At 38.2% G+C, this 14,032-nt stretch overlaps 1 protein-coding gene across 8 annotated transcripts in view; it reads right to left on the bottom strand.

Annotated features, from left to right (window-relative positions):
* Window positions 1-7,837, bottom strand: part of znf536 (zinc finger protein 536) — a 504,062-nt gene extending 496,225 nt beyond the window's left edge. For 6 of the 8 annotated variants that reach the window (XM_072279688.1, XM_072279691.1, XM_072279693.1 and 3 more), the window contains exon 1: window positions 5,255-5,498. The gene's annotated coding sequence lies outside the window, so the exon portion shown is untranslated. Of the gene's footprint in view, window positions 1-5,254; window positions 5,499-7,075; window positions 7,126-7,770 lie in introns of those variants that run through there. The other 2 variants (XM_072279690.1, XM_072279689.1) reach the window with 2 other exon arrangements.
* Between the last annotated feature and the right edge of the window lie 6,195 nt (window positions 7,838-14,032).

Raw genomic sequence — 14,032 nt, 5'->3', positions numbered from 1 at the left:
CCAAGCTGACAAAGAATGAGCAAGGGAAGATTTTTCAGGAATAATGGAAAACTGAGCCTTACAAGAAGGCTAACAAAGAACAGAATCAAGTACGTTTTACTTGAATGAGCAGTATGACTACAGTAAGGGTCAACAACTAAATGAAATTACTTGAAGAACTAAGAATGATGAAAGGCAGAAGGAGTTTTACCCTGGAGAAAGAAGACTTACATTTACTTATTTTACTGGCTTCCCATATTTTATTTCATTTCATCACTTATTAACTATTAAGTTATGTTGTTTCAGATAAAAAGATTGGTACTCGAGGCTGGGAATTTCAGTATGTTTGCTCCCAATTCTATCTATTCCCAAACATTGTGTGGAGCTTGTAGTGCTGAGTATTTCCTGGTGTTTATGCTCCATTCACTTCAACCAGCACAATACACCCAAGAAAAGTACAACTTAGCTGAAAACTAAGCAAGCTTGGAATTCCAGCTAAGTACTTGATCGAGAAGATATTAGAATTGGTGCAGAAGAGAATAAACGAACAATGAGTTCCAATGCTGACAGACCAACAGAAGGTTAAGCTCACACACAAAAGTGAGTACATGATTTATCTTCACAGGAACATTTGGGCATTGTGTTTGTATCCATATAATTACAGATGGGAATTACTGATCTATAAACATGTGAAATCTATACAGTATAACATTTACCATCTTCTGCAGAGTGCCTTACATTGTATAATGCTAATACAGCATTTTCTTAAAACTTGAAATTAATAATGTTTTAATAAAACAAAAATAAAATAATTTAATCGTGAAATGTTATCTTCCCAAAATTGACAGTTTATATTCATTTTCAGGTGCTTGTAAAATTTATCAAATGAACCCCTATTTAAAACAGCCTACATACAGTATATTTCAAACATTCTCACTTCCAATGCAGAATTAGTAATTCGGAGTAAAATTATATATATTTCTAACTATTTCACACTCCAGCAAAATAACATTTATTGTATATTCTACCTCCCCAACTAATGTTAATCAGTCTTCTACAATTGGCAAGTATGCACTGTGGACTTGTATCTACCAGGAAAAAGACTAATATCTTAGTCATTTTACACACTTATCTAACAAAACTAAGGAAATTTTACCTTTTCAATTGGCTTCAAAATCCATGGTCATTAAATACTACTCCATTAATGTCTCTGCCCTGCATCCTTCAGAATACCATGATACAATTGCAAAAGTACCAAGGTAATATTGGGCTTGAAGATATGCATTTGTTACAGCATCTTAAGCATGTTTTATTTGTACAACAATTACCACAGAATATTCAGTTGCAATTAACAGCTGAGAGTTGGTGGGTTTATTGCTTGCACTTTATTGCCGAGCATACAAAGGATAGGATTCATACAATTGTCCTCATCTCATAACATATTATTTTCAGTCATGCTTTAAATGTATTTATGTTACAAAAAAAAACTGCAATTAATCACGTGGCAGAAATGTTGAACTGTGTAAGTTGAGGCATGAAATATTCTAGGAAACACATCTAGAAGATTACTTTTTCCACAAAGCAAAAAGATAAGGTAGTGTGTTCAATTTGTTGTGGCATTCATCTCAATCTTAAAAGACAGACATTATCTTGTGTTATTATGTCAACCTATATAAGAAAACATATATAAGCCATTTGGGAGTTTTCTATAGTGACTGGATATCACAGTTATAAATAGCTGAATGCAAGTGAAAAGATCAAATTGATAATCATTTCAATCTTCCCAACTTCTGCCAATATAGTTTATTGATGTGCACAAACACAAGAAAATCTGCAGATGCTGGAAATCCAAAGCAACTTTGCGTGTGTTGCTTATTGATGTGCATCCTGATCTGAAATCTCTCTAGATCAGTGTGGATCTGATAAGCAGAGTGATGATCAATTCACCATTGCGAAAGGGTCTGTACGTGAATGCAGGCTGGAAGCCCATGAGATTACATTAGAACGATAAGCCATACACTTATAATTATGTGCAGTTTCCTTATTGCTAGATAAATCAATCAAGACATCTTTCGTATAATAATTGAGAGGGTGTTGTATCTTTAATTTTATACTTTCTTTTTATATCTAAAACTCTTGCAGGACATCACATCTAAGAAACTGCTAACAAGGAGACTTTGATCTATCATTACAGCCCTTCTACCCAGGTACGTATTTAAATTATGAATGGGCAGCTTCAAAGAGGTTCATGTGTACTTTATGTGATAATTGATTTTCCTGGGCAAATTGTATAACCATTAAGTCACTTTGCTAAATTTCCTGATTATTTGAAATACATGACTGTTCAAAATTTCACAAAGATCATATTGTTTTTGTTATTGTTGTTTGCTGCTAAAATGGCTGGCTCCAGTGCACACTGGGTACAAGTGCAATCCTTCAAAATCATCAAATTATAGCCATGCGTGCAAATCATTGATAGCTATTGCATTTCAAAAGAAATTAATGGACAAACCAGGGTCTTGCTGCTCTTCTGTGCTAAAATTCTGCGGATTAGACAGATGAAAAGACTCTGAGTGATTTATGTATTTCATGCAAAACTGCCTACCGCAAGAATATATCTCAAGACATTAATCTGATATTTAAAGTCACATAAACTATTTGTTTATGTTATTTCAGTAATTATGAAACGATATTTAATTCCAGGTCTCTGTTAGATTAGTTGGGAAAACCTGATAAAAACATGTGATTAACTGATGACTGCATTTTCAGTGTCTCTATTAGCTGTCCTTTTTTCTATAATTTTACTTTGTTCAACCAATCTTACTAGTTTGTATTTGGTCTGCAAAAGTTCTGCTTTCTATTTAATGTTTCACCAATTCAGAATAAGTGAGAGTACATGTCAATGTGCTATGTTTATTCCAGTAGCGAGCTGTTCTGCGTGCAATAGCATTACTCTCGGGACGTTGTAAATCTGCAAAAACAGGTAATAAAAATCGCATCTTCCAGATCAAAGGGACCAACTTTGCTCTGAAAGGATAGCACGTGGTATAAAAGTCCTTAAAACGGTAACAAGATGATGGGATATTTTACAGACTTGCTCTAAGAAGGAAATAATTACAAAACTCAAATATCCTATCCATGATTGAAAAATAAGGCCTGTGATAAGAATGAACTACTTTCTATACCTGGTATATATTTCAAAAACTCCTCATCAACGCATAAAATTATGAAATGATTTCATAATTATCATTAGATAGCAGTCCATTGCTTTAAATTGATTCTGCATTGAATATTTGGTTTGTTTTGTAGAAGTTGTCGGTGTATCATCCATTATCAGTTCATCAGCTGACCATTTCTTCCCTCTCCGACATCCAACACTACCAATGTATCCCATCCATCATTTCATCGCCAAAATAACTACTTTTTCAGATTCTACTCGGCCAAGCAATCGGCTTACAGCATGTTCTGCAGGACCCATTCGAAAAGTTTGTTTTTAAAGACGAGACCATGTGCGACGAAAATTTCAAAATTTGCCCTATTCTCTGGCAGGCTTTACTTTTAGGTGTTAAGTCATAACGGGACAAACACGCCACGAATACAAAATACATCCGGCGGTCACTTGCAGCAAAGGTGCGCTTGCATCGTTTTACATAATAATTAACAAAATGCCTATTAATTCCTGAAGGAATATTTACTCAGAGTTGTTTAGTGAGTTAACTGTCTTTCATTCAATATGGAAAAACTCCACAACCATTTGAGCAGAGTTGTAATGTCGAAAACAAGGTAAGAGAATGCACCATAATCCCCAATAATATTTGATATTAAAATTGCACTTATACATAGCGTCATAGGAACACTGGAAACCAATTAAATGCTTGGGAATGTTGTGATCATGTATGGAATCTACCTTAGAAATCAAGTTTAGAAACAGGTGTTCACACAAAGTTATTTTATTATTGTGAGATCCGCGAAATGTGATTCATGAACGCAACCCGAGATGAATGAACACATCATAGATATTCGCTCATACCGTAATTTTACAATATAGACAGCGTCCTTCACTTCTTCCTAGTTTCTTTTTGGATTTAACGAGTTAGTAGTGGATATCAAATTATCACGAAGGTCATGAGGAAAATAATATATTTATTTCACCTAAAGATTTGTCAGCTTTCCAAAGTAACTCACATGACCGGTGGATCATGCCTTCGGGTTCCCGACCTCCCCCACACCGCGACTACCCTTTTCCAGCATAAAGATCGGGAGAGCGAGAGAGAGAGAAAGCTAGCGATTGTTCGAGCGACCAAGCTCCCCTCGCTGGTCGAGAGATGCTAATTCACGGGGTTTGGGTCTGTCTGGCGGTGCAATGCTATCATTATCAGGCAAATCAGCCATGCGTTTAATGGTGGAATCAGGAGACATTTGCACTCCCAGGATCACCATGACATCATATGTGAAACAGCCAAGCATTAACGCTTGTCAACTGAAGAGGTCTTAAACACTCGCCTGATGTCTCAGAAATAGATGTGCGCTTCTCTCCCACAGTCCGCGACAGCCACCAGACGTTGCCTAACTTTTCCAAAGGGCATAAAAAGCGGTGTGAGGACGCGACTAACCCACCTCTCTCGCCCCTAGAAACAAATACAAACTCCTCGGTAAAATCGGCAGTTTGATCACCCAGCTCTAGTAGTCACAGTTCTCCAGGAACTACGCGGCGACTGTACTAAAAACCACCTAAGGAATGGTAGAAACGAGGAGGAAAGTGATGTGTTAACTAGGGCGAGAATTAAAAGAAAAGCAAAATGGTCTTTGAATAATTAAAGACGTAGGGCGTTAAACTGCTGCGCGGTCAAAAAAAAAGCTGCAGTCGGTAGTGTATTGTGACACGGTGGCTGTAAACACTGAAAGCTCAAACAGCACAGGCTGAGCAAATGAGTGTTTTTCCCCTCTGAACTGACAGCGCTCCTATTTAAATCACCCCCCCCCCCAGCCTCAATCTCCTCCTCCCTCTCTCTCAGAAATTCCAGCACACTGCCTCACCTGTAAGCAGGCGGGAAGTTATGAAAGTCGACAGAAAACCTAAAATCCCTCAGGCTATAAAAATCCCGCGATTGTACTTTAATAACCCATGAGACCAGCCTCGGAATGTAAAAGGCTTTTCACAAGCACTTCTCGTCTCTTGGAACACATGCCGCTGATATTGGACTGCAGGTCGCTCGGTTATTTGGTACACAAGGAGGGGGTGGGTGGGGAAAGTTTTGTACATAAGATGATTTACCTTAAACCATGCACGGCCCCCTCCGCATGACTTCACCTTTAGGCACGACAAGTTTCGTAAGATGTAATGTAAGAGGCTAAAGAGATGATTGTTAATACGATGATGTACAGTATGCTTCAACACAATACTGCACTGGGGGGAGATTTACAATACGACGTCAGCGTTACGTTTCAAGTCATGTCTCTTGAAATTAATTAAAACCGTGCGCAGCCGACCCTACGGCGGGGATCGGCCCGGAGAAAGCGACCCCTTTTCCCTCGTGGCTGAGAGCAGTTAAGACATTCAGAAGGAGAGGGCTTTGAAAGGGTGGTGTCTGAGACTTTACGAAGGGCCCCGGGGGGATACAAGGCGAGATCGCTGTTGAAATTCCGTGCACTCTATCATGCGCATTTGTACAGAAGTAGCACCCAGAGAGCTGACAAATCACGTATACACCCGCCACTATCCCACACACAACAGTCAAAGCCCCGCAAGAACCGTTAAACAATATAGCGAGCGCCTCTACATCCTCCCCCCCCCCGACTTACAAAACCCAGCCTCGCAACTACTTCAAGGGAGCGGATCCGTTTTACTGCACTTGTTTAAAGACAGATACACATTGTCAATGTTAGTGTAGACAGCGGCTTGGTGCTCTCTAATGAACATAATGACGTAGGAAATAAACACACTGCATTCCCATTATTGTTTCGCTGCCCTGTGTTGGTCCCGCTAATGTCCATGGCTGCAACAGATGGGGAGATGGATACCTGCATATTAACCGCTATTTTCATCATTCACCTGCTTAAACAGATGCTTTTCCGAAAAGTACTAACTACTAAATGACTTTGTGCAAGACCTTTCGCTGACTTGCAACTCAACTCATTTGACTTTTAAAGTGAGATGTGACACCACTAGAATGATTTTGGCCTAGGGATTAATAGACATACACGTGTAAAATGATACATCCCCCACCACCCACCTCGACCACTGCACAATTTCAAGCGTTATAAAGAAGTGTTGCCTGCGAACGATCGCTGCAAGTATGAACAGGTGTTTTCCCGCACGACCTGTCTGTGTTTTCCCCTTCAGGATGCATTCGCCGCTCTCTTGTAAAAATGCTTCCGATTTTACTATTAAATTTCAGACATCCGTACAGCTCGCCGGGAAGCTGAGGCTGGTGCCTTTCACTCAAAAGTGAGGGTCGATCCGGAGCACAAAATGGCAGGTCGCGCAGACAGTTGCCTGTCCCAAGTTTTGACACATGGCCCAGACTTGAGCCGCCCTTGATACCAGATTTGGGAAGAGCTTAAAATCAGGTGCACGGAAGATAGATGTACCTGTGCAGCGGAGAGGGGGAGAGGAGAGCGCAGAGATTTTATAAGAGCGGCTCAACAAAGTTAAGTAGATTTTTTTTTAAAATGGTCAAAAGTTTGGCTAAGTGCCATTTTGCATTGTGCTTCACTCTGGAATGTTCACCACTGAAAGCGGCTGTTCATTTCCGAACTGAATTAATTCATTCCACTGAGCTATTAAGGCAGCAACATTTCTTGTTGTTGTTTAAAATTAAAATGTATCATTACCATACGCAAATTCTACAGCGCCATACAATGGCTTCTCGCTGGTTTTATTATTTTCTGTTTTTTCCCCTGACAGCCCTGCATGCAAACGTCACTGGCATGGATATTTAATTATACTGTATTTTTTAATCACGGTGGAAAAGTAGGCCCCGTTGCGCTGCATACAAAGAAACAAAAAAATAGTACAAACTGACTTTAAATCCCCGCAAACCACACATTGGGTCCCCCAAATCTCAACTCGACTCGCCGCATCCTTCCTCCTTACCTTAATTTTAAAAGCAAAGCGTTGAAGAAACTCCTGCACGTAAATGAAGCGTTGTAAAAGATTGTGTTCAATGAATAATGAAGCATGTCCACATGATTGACTTGATCATTTTCTTGCACTGAGGGGGAAATAGTGGCTCAACGTGTCACGTTTGTCCTTTAAAGATTGTGCTGCTAACTGTATCGCACGCATCCCGAGAAAGGATCTTTTATTTAATCTGCCTCTTTCGGGATAAACACGCTCATTGATACTGATCACAAAACATCACAAGACATTCCCATCTTTTAGCTTTGACTCCCCCTATCTGGTAGGTGAAATGCATTGTACCATTAAAAAGCACTCCATTGTCGTCTTGGCATAATTCACAGCAACTAGATAGGTCTTGCGGCATTTAGCTTTGATGAGCCAAAGCTCAGCCCTTGATATAATAACGTACAAAGAATGTTCTATGATCTACCATGTTTCCCCAACGTAGCCACTGCAAACATTAACACGGAACAAGGCTGATGTTGACCTTGAGCTGCTGTAAACACACTTATTAAAATCTAGGTCCTATCATTCTCCCAATACCCACTCTGATTGTCAGACTTGCTATTCAGACATAACACATCTTGCTTTTGATTACCCCTCTCGTAGCGGCAGCTGTACGGTTTTCGCTGGGCGAAAATTTATCCTTTTACAAACTAGTGTCTTACCTTTTAAAAAACACTATGAAAGTATTTTCTTGTCAAGATGCTGAGGTTAAATCCTCATGGACAGTGGGTCACAAGCATCAGTCACAGCTTCGACGCTGAGGAGAAGTAATCAGCGATAAAATGACGTTGATCTCCACTGTAACCTTGTCGCGTATTTAATGTAAATAAGCTAGTTCTTTTCGCAATCGGTGGCGTACAGACACAAATGTCTTCAACTGAGCTTTGTAGCGCTCAAAACTAACGTGATATACGAACCGTACATGAGAGTAACATTCAAAAGACTCTCAAAATTTGTTTCAAATGAACATCAAAATATAATTTTCTTAATTAATCACGTAGCTACCAAGGAAATTAGCATACGGTAATTAAACTTCGAGGGGGGAAACGTCATGGTGGGCTGCGTGGTAACGATTCTGGTTCATTTGAAAAGATCCATCTCGATTTTTCGACCAGTAAACTTCTTGGATAAACTTAAGACTCAGTTAATTGCTGGTTTACTTTCTTTCTGCTCCTTGGAGGTGAACGATATGGAAGAAGTGATAGAAACCGCAGATTTCCCGCAGCCTGGTCGGGTTATGTTTCTATAGCACTGAATGTGATAGCAAAAGGCTGAATAATGCAATTATGGATTCAGTGTCCCTTAGTTGACAAAAAAAACTGGTGCCTCAATAGAGGCTTTGTTGTGGGATTATATAATGATTATGCTGTAATTATGGGAAAACGTTTAGTAATATAAAAAGTATCAAAATACTCGAATGGGCATCTTGTTTTTTAAAGCGTGTGCTTGAATGTGACATTGGTAACATGCTAAGAACAAACACGCATGATTGTGAAGGCTTGACAATGAATAAAGGCTCGTCTGATGCGCATGATTAAAGTCAATAGACAGATCATTCAAGATGTCGAATTGCAGCCTGTCATTCGAGCGTTCCTGCAGGTAGACCTGATTCCATCTTTGAATGACTCATATAAATTAAAATCTAAATGCAAATTTCATTTCATGTGCGTATTCAGATTCAGATCCCTATACTATTACAGACACCGTTGACATAATCATAATTTTGCCGGAACTTCTAAAAAAAGAGCTAAACCAACAAAAAATATTTTTGTCGAACTTCCATATATTTCGTGAGACATAAAAGCAGAAAACTCTGAAATGAGAGCTGTGTAATCCAAACACAAATGTTCATCCCAGAAACAACGTCACATTTTGGAAGTGGCCTGTAATAACGAGAGCATTGTCTGCGGCATTTTGATTTATAGTGCGAGACAAACCTCTGATCGTTATAGAGCCAAACGCAGACATTCAAGGACTGGAACAACCTGTAAACGCCAGTGCACTCTCATCACACCAAAGTTCTCTACCAACTCATATAAAGGTTACGAGGATGAAGAAAGCAAAGTTTATAATCACACATAGCACGCGGACTGTTGCAACTTATATCTTCCCACGAACTCCAAGTTCAAATGGACACATTCTGCAGAGGTGTCAGTTTCAATAATATGGCTTTCCTTTAATAATGCCCGGGAACTACTACAATCGACACAGACACCGCATCAATAATAACACCACTTCTATTAGAATGATAACAAAAACAGTAGGACGACCAATGGGGCATGCTTTATTCCAATTCTTCATGGCTCAACTGATTATTTTCTGTTTTCTTTTGAACTTGTTATTGTAAGTCAAGTTGCGCTATGGCGATTCTTTATCAGTGACAGGATCGACAAAGAAAGTGGGATGGGAAAGCAGATCGAAAGGAAGTTACCATATGGACATTAGCAAAGGCATTTTGAACAACACTGGGAATATATGCAGCTCATTATCACGAATAATAAATGGCGGTCTAACCTTTTTAAAGTAGTTACTTTTTCCCAAAATTAACTGGCACACGTGTGGTTAACCGTGACCAAGACCAGGATCGGATCGCTTGGAATCATAAAAACACAGACATCATTTTAATTCAACGTTGTTAATGACTTGAACAGGGAGAGGATTTCAGTCGGTGCTTTAAAATAGCATAGGTCTGATTGGTCTGGGAAATAAAGAAAACACAAATCACACTTGCCATATTTACTAATAAAGTACTTAGCAAGATGCAAAGTGTGATGGGTGGAGTCAGTGAGGGAAAAAAGTTTCGCACGTTCCCAGGTTTCGACACACAAAATTGATGATAACTTCTAAAGTTCTTTTTAGATTAAGTAAACTATACTCAGAAAAGTAAAAAAAAAGACAAACTTTGGCGTGTTTCATAACACCTGAAGTCAAACAGAACTTGGCCCAAAGGGTTATTTTTTAGCTTTGCAACAGTCTGACATTTCTAATCTTACGCATTTCAAGTTTCTCTCAAATTACTCACTGAGGTACCATTACACAACTCTTAAACTGGACTTCTATCAGGTGTTCACCCGAAAGAAAGGATCCACTATGGAGTTCGTTTAGAGTTCGGCTTTAACTTCCAACATTTCCTAAACATTTAAACAACTTGATATAAGTTATGTTTTCCAGACCATCACGTTCCCTGGTCAACAGATGTCCGTTTATCACCAGTAGAGGGAAAGAGGTCAGCTGTATTTCGTGACAGTTCAGATCACCACCTCTGAATTCACAGACCGGAACTCGTTGCGTCCCTCCCGGAATGTGAAGCACTTTGTATCTCTAAATAAACTTTAAGTTACTCAACGGATTGATTCAGCCTATACCAGCGAATCCAGACTAAATGCGGGCGTAGAGTTAAATTCAACATGTCCTCAAACGATATTAGTATACTGTTACTAATGTTAATTAAGTATTTTAATTTTAATTACTAATTTGTGGGCCGAAGAGTGTACCTGTGCTATACAGTTTCATGTTCTATATTCTATTATTGATTACCGTTTGACAGTAACGTTAAATACTTAGATCCAGCTACCTGGACCTCACTATCTGCAAACGTAATGGAAGCAGAATTTATACAAGGGAATTGTGTAGGTACGAGGGCAAGTAATTTGCAGGGCTACGAAGAAAGAGCGGCAGGATGGGACTTCCTAGATTGCCGCATGGAGTGGATGGACAAATTGGTCTCCTGTGTCGTAACGATTCTAGTTTGAGTTTCTGATTTAATATGACCATACTCAATTGTAAACAGGAACGTGGGAAGCTGGTCATATGTCCGGTGCAAGATTGCCCTTTGAGTGAACTAATATCCTCATTAACTCCAAAAGAAAACTGAAGAGAGGAGTTGCACCAATTAGTCTTGCGTTTTAAAGTGCAACTTTATGTGAATTTGCACTTAGAGAACGGCGAGCAAATAAATGCTGTGGAATCGAGCGTGTCCTATCGCGGCACACAAAATTTAAAATACTACTCGATTCAAAGCATAGAATGGTTAAGTGTAGTATTAGAATGCAGTTAAATTTAGGCTGCAGTTTGAGATCTTCACGGCTGTGTGTACAGTGGGTGGATCAGAAGTGAATTGCTCCGGACCTGGCTGTGTTGGACGTTAACGTGATGTTTTCTCATGCAGACTTTTGTTTGAGTTGTCATCCCTTTGGATGGAATGGTCTGAACGTTTTGAGAAGACAGCACTGTAATTAGCATCCAGTGTCCTTGATAGCTTCCAAGGTAATGTTTTGCACTCAGATTTTGCGGGCTGGAGTTACACTTCTTTCTAGTCACTTGAAATCTAATTTAAAACCTGAATAAAATGAATTTCAATCTGCTTGTTGTAGTTCTGTAGCAATCCAATTGCCAGTGTGGTTCCTTATTAGAGCTGTTACTTTTGCATTTTTGATTCATGATGAAATAATGTTATAAAAGCAACAGCTTTTGTTCTATAGCTGCTCACCAGGTATCCTGTGAGATTGCTAATTTGCCATCAAATTAGGGAAAATCTTAAACTCTTGTAGGTTATTACTAAACCATTGATTAAGACAGCTAAACACATTTTTTACGCAGGCAGCAGAGATTTTCAACCCATTAGTCTCAGAGGTGAAAAGTCAATGTCTAACCCATTGCAGCAACCAGTCTCCACACCAACCAATGTGAAAGAAACACTGCTGACAAAGGCCTCAGCTGTAGAGGCAAAGAGGACGATTATCCTTTTATCTCATCAGCATTCAAAGGAGACAGCAAACAATAAAAGTTACAGCAACAGGGAATTTGTTTAATTAAGACGGAGCTTCAGTGCTTATTTCATAAAGCAACATGTGTGTGCACTGCCATGCAAGTTATGTGTTCAAGTGCATGTGTAAGAGATTTTGGAAATTGTGATTGACAACCATTATTAAAATGGTGCAGACACAGTATAATTAGTTGCTGCCTATTTAAACTTTTCCATAAATAGCATTAAACTGTATCACAAGTGCTACCAAAATACACATTATAGAACAATTGTATGCCATATTTCAGAATGATTCAGCCTGGTTTTCATTTACATACATACAATGATCATTGTTGTATCTTATACTGAAAGCTACTGATCCTTGGGTAAAATAGTTTATAAGAAATTGCTTAGGTCCATTTTGAGGAATTAATTTTGGCAATGCAGTCAGGCTTTCTATTTTTAAAATGAAATTGGAGAGCCACACTGAGAAATGACTCCCATTTATTTTGAAAACTGGAAAAGTATTAGAAAAACACTGGCAAAAAGAAATCTCAAGCTCTAAGTACAGATCTGTAATGATAGTGTAACCATGTCCTTTGGCCAACTGCATTCTGTGTTACTTTTCCTGTAGCTGTCCCTGCATTCTAACATCATGCTGCCATGACATAACATCATAGGCCATTATGAACAATCTTCAGAATAAACTGAAATCAAAGTCCATTGTAAATGATTCATCAAACCTAAGCTATATTCATGAAAACTTTAACTTCTGGCTTTTGCAAAGAAATCTGGCAGCTTCTGCATCCAATAGACCGCTATTGTAGCATCTTTACCCGGGTGACACTGATATATTTCCAGTACTGTATATGTTAATAAGAGTGCATCCCAGTGCCCTAAATATTCACACGTAAAATGGACCAGTAAAAGTGGAAACATAGGTGTGGAAGAACAGGTATACTTTAAAGCAAAATTACTCAGAAGTAGCGATATTGAATTTCATACTTGTAATACTTCATATATTCATACTTCCATATTTGTAACCAACACGAAGTGTACTTTCTAAACTTTGAAAACTTACAGCTGATCCCCAGAATCAGCTTTTCACTGACATTAAAAATATCACTTTATTCTCCTTTGCATGTTAAAGTATGAATTTCACACAGTTGATTCACACTGCTTTCAAGGTAAGTCAAATTAGAAGGTGTAGCATAAATTGGTAGCTACAATAGACTTTTGCAGAGAAAATACCCATGCTGCCTTATACAGTCCTTCTTGATTAAGTACATTAAACTAGGAATGGAGTTATATATATATATAAGGGAACAATTTATTTAATTGTATACAATTTTATATAATTATAATTATATATAGAAATATCAGTGAAGCAAGTAAGATAACTTTCCAATGAATGGATTGGGAGACCAGCATTATAATATCTCACAAAAATTCTCTATTTCAGTTATATCTCAAAAAAATCAAAGAAAATTAGAAACAAATAAAAAATTCAAATACCTTAATGTATTATTTATCCTTTTAGAAATTTTCCTTTCAGGTATTTCAATTCTTTTCACCCATATCCTCCACCTTTACTAGTTCATGCAAGATCAAGTTATGAGTACAAAAACTGATAGTGATTAATGTACCTTTACACTGTCCTGTCAGATTCGATCAACAGAGTAATTTTGAAACACATCCCATCTTTTAGCATACAGTTTTTGATGCACATCCATACAAAAGAGGCAGCTGAACTCTTGAATCAAATGACAAACTGAAAGATATTATAAGGGTGCCTTTCAATGGGTGGTATTCACATCATATAGACTTGTGTCAACTGGTTTCTCTGTTACTTTTAAACTTTGTTGCAGTGGTCTTTTAATAAGGAAACTTTTTGACATTAAAGAGTGGCCTCTGGGAGAAAGGGTTTTAGTAAATGTAGGCACAATATCGTTCAGCACAGGTTATCCTTCTGAATAATAGAAATCTTCCTAATAAGATGTTGCTACAAAATGGCAATTTAATATAACTATCATTCAAATAACAGATGGGAATAAACCTAAAAGTCATAATCACATGACAATAAACTGGTTTCTTGTAAAAGTATACAATTAAATAGATTCCTTCCTTAGAAGTAATGAAAAAGATCTACCGTTCAATATATGATATAGTCAAGCATATTG

Source organism: Mobula birostris, chromosome 15, assembly GCF_030028105.1.
Source record: "Mobula birostris isolate sMobBir1 chromosome 15, sMobBir1.hap1, whole genome shotgun sequence".
Lineage (NCBI taxonomy): Eukaryota > Metazoa > Chordata > Chondrichthyes > Myliobatiformes > Myliobatidae > Mobula > Mobula birostris.
Note: the sequence above shows the minus strand (reverse complement) of the source record. Positions and strands in the feature narration are given on the sequence as shown.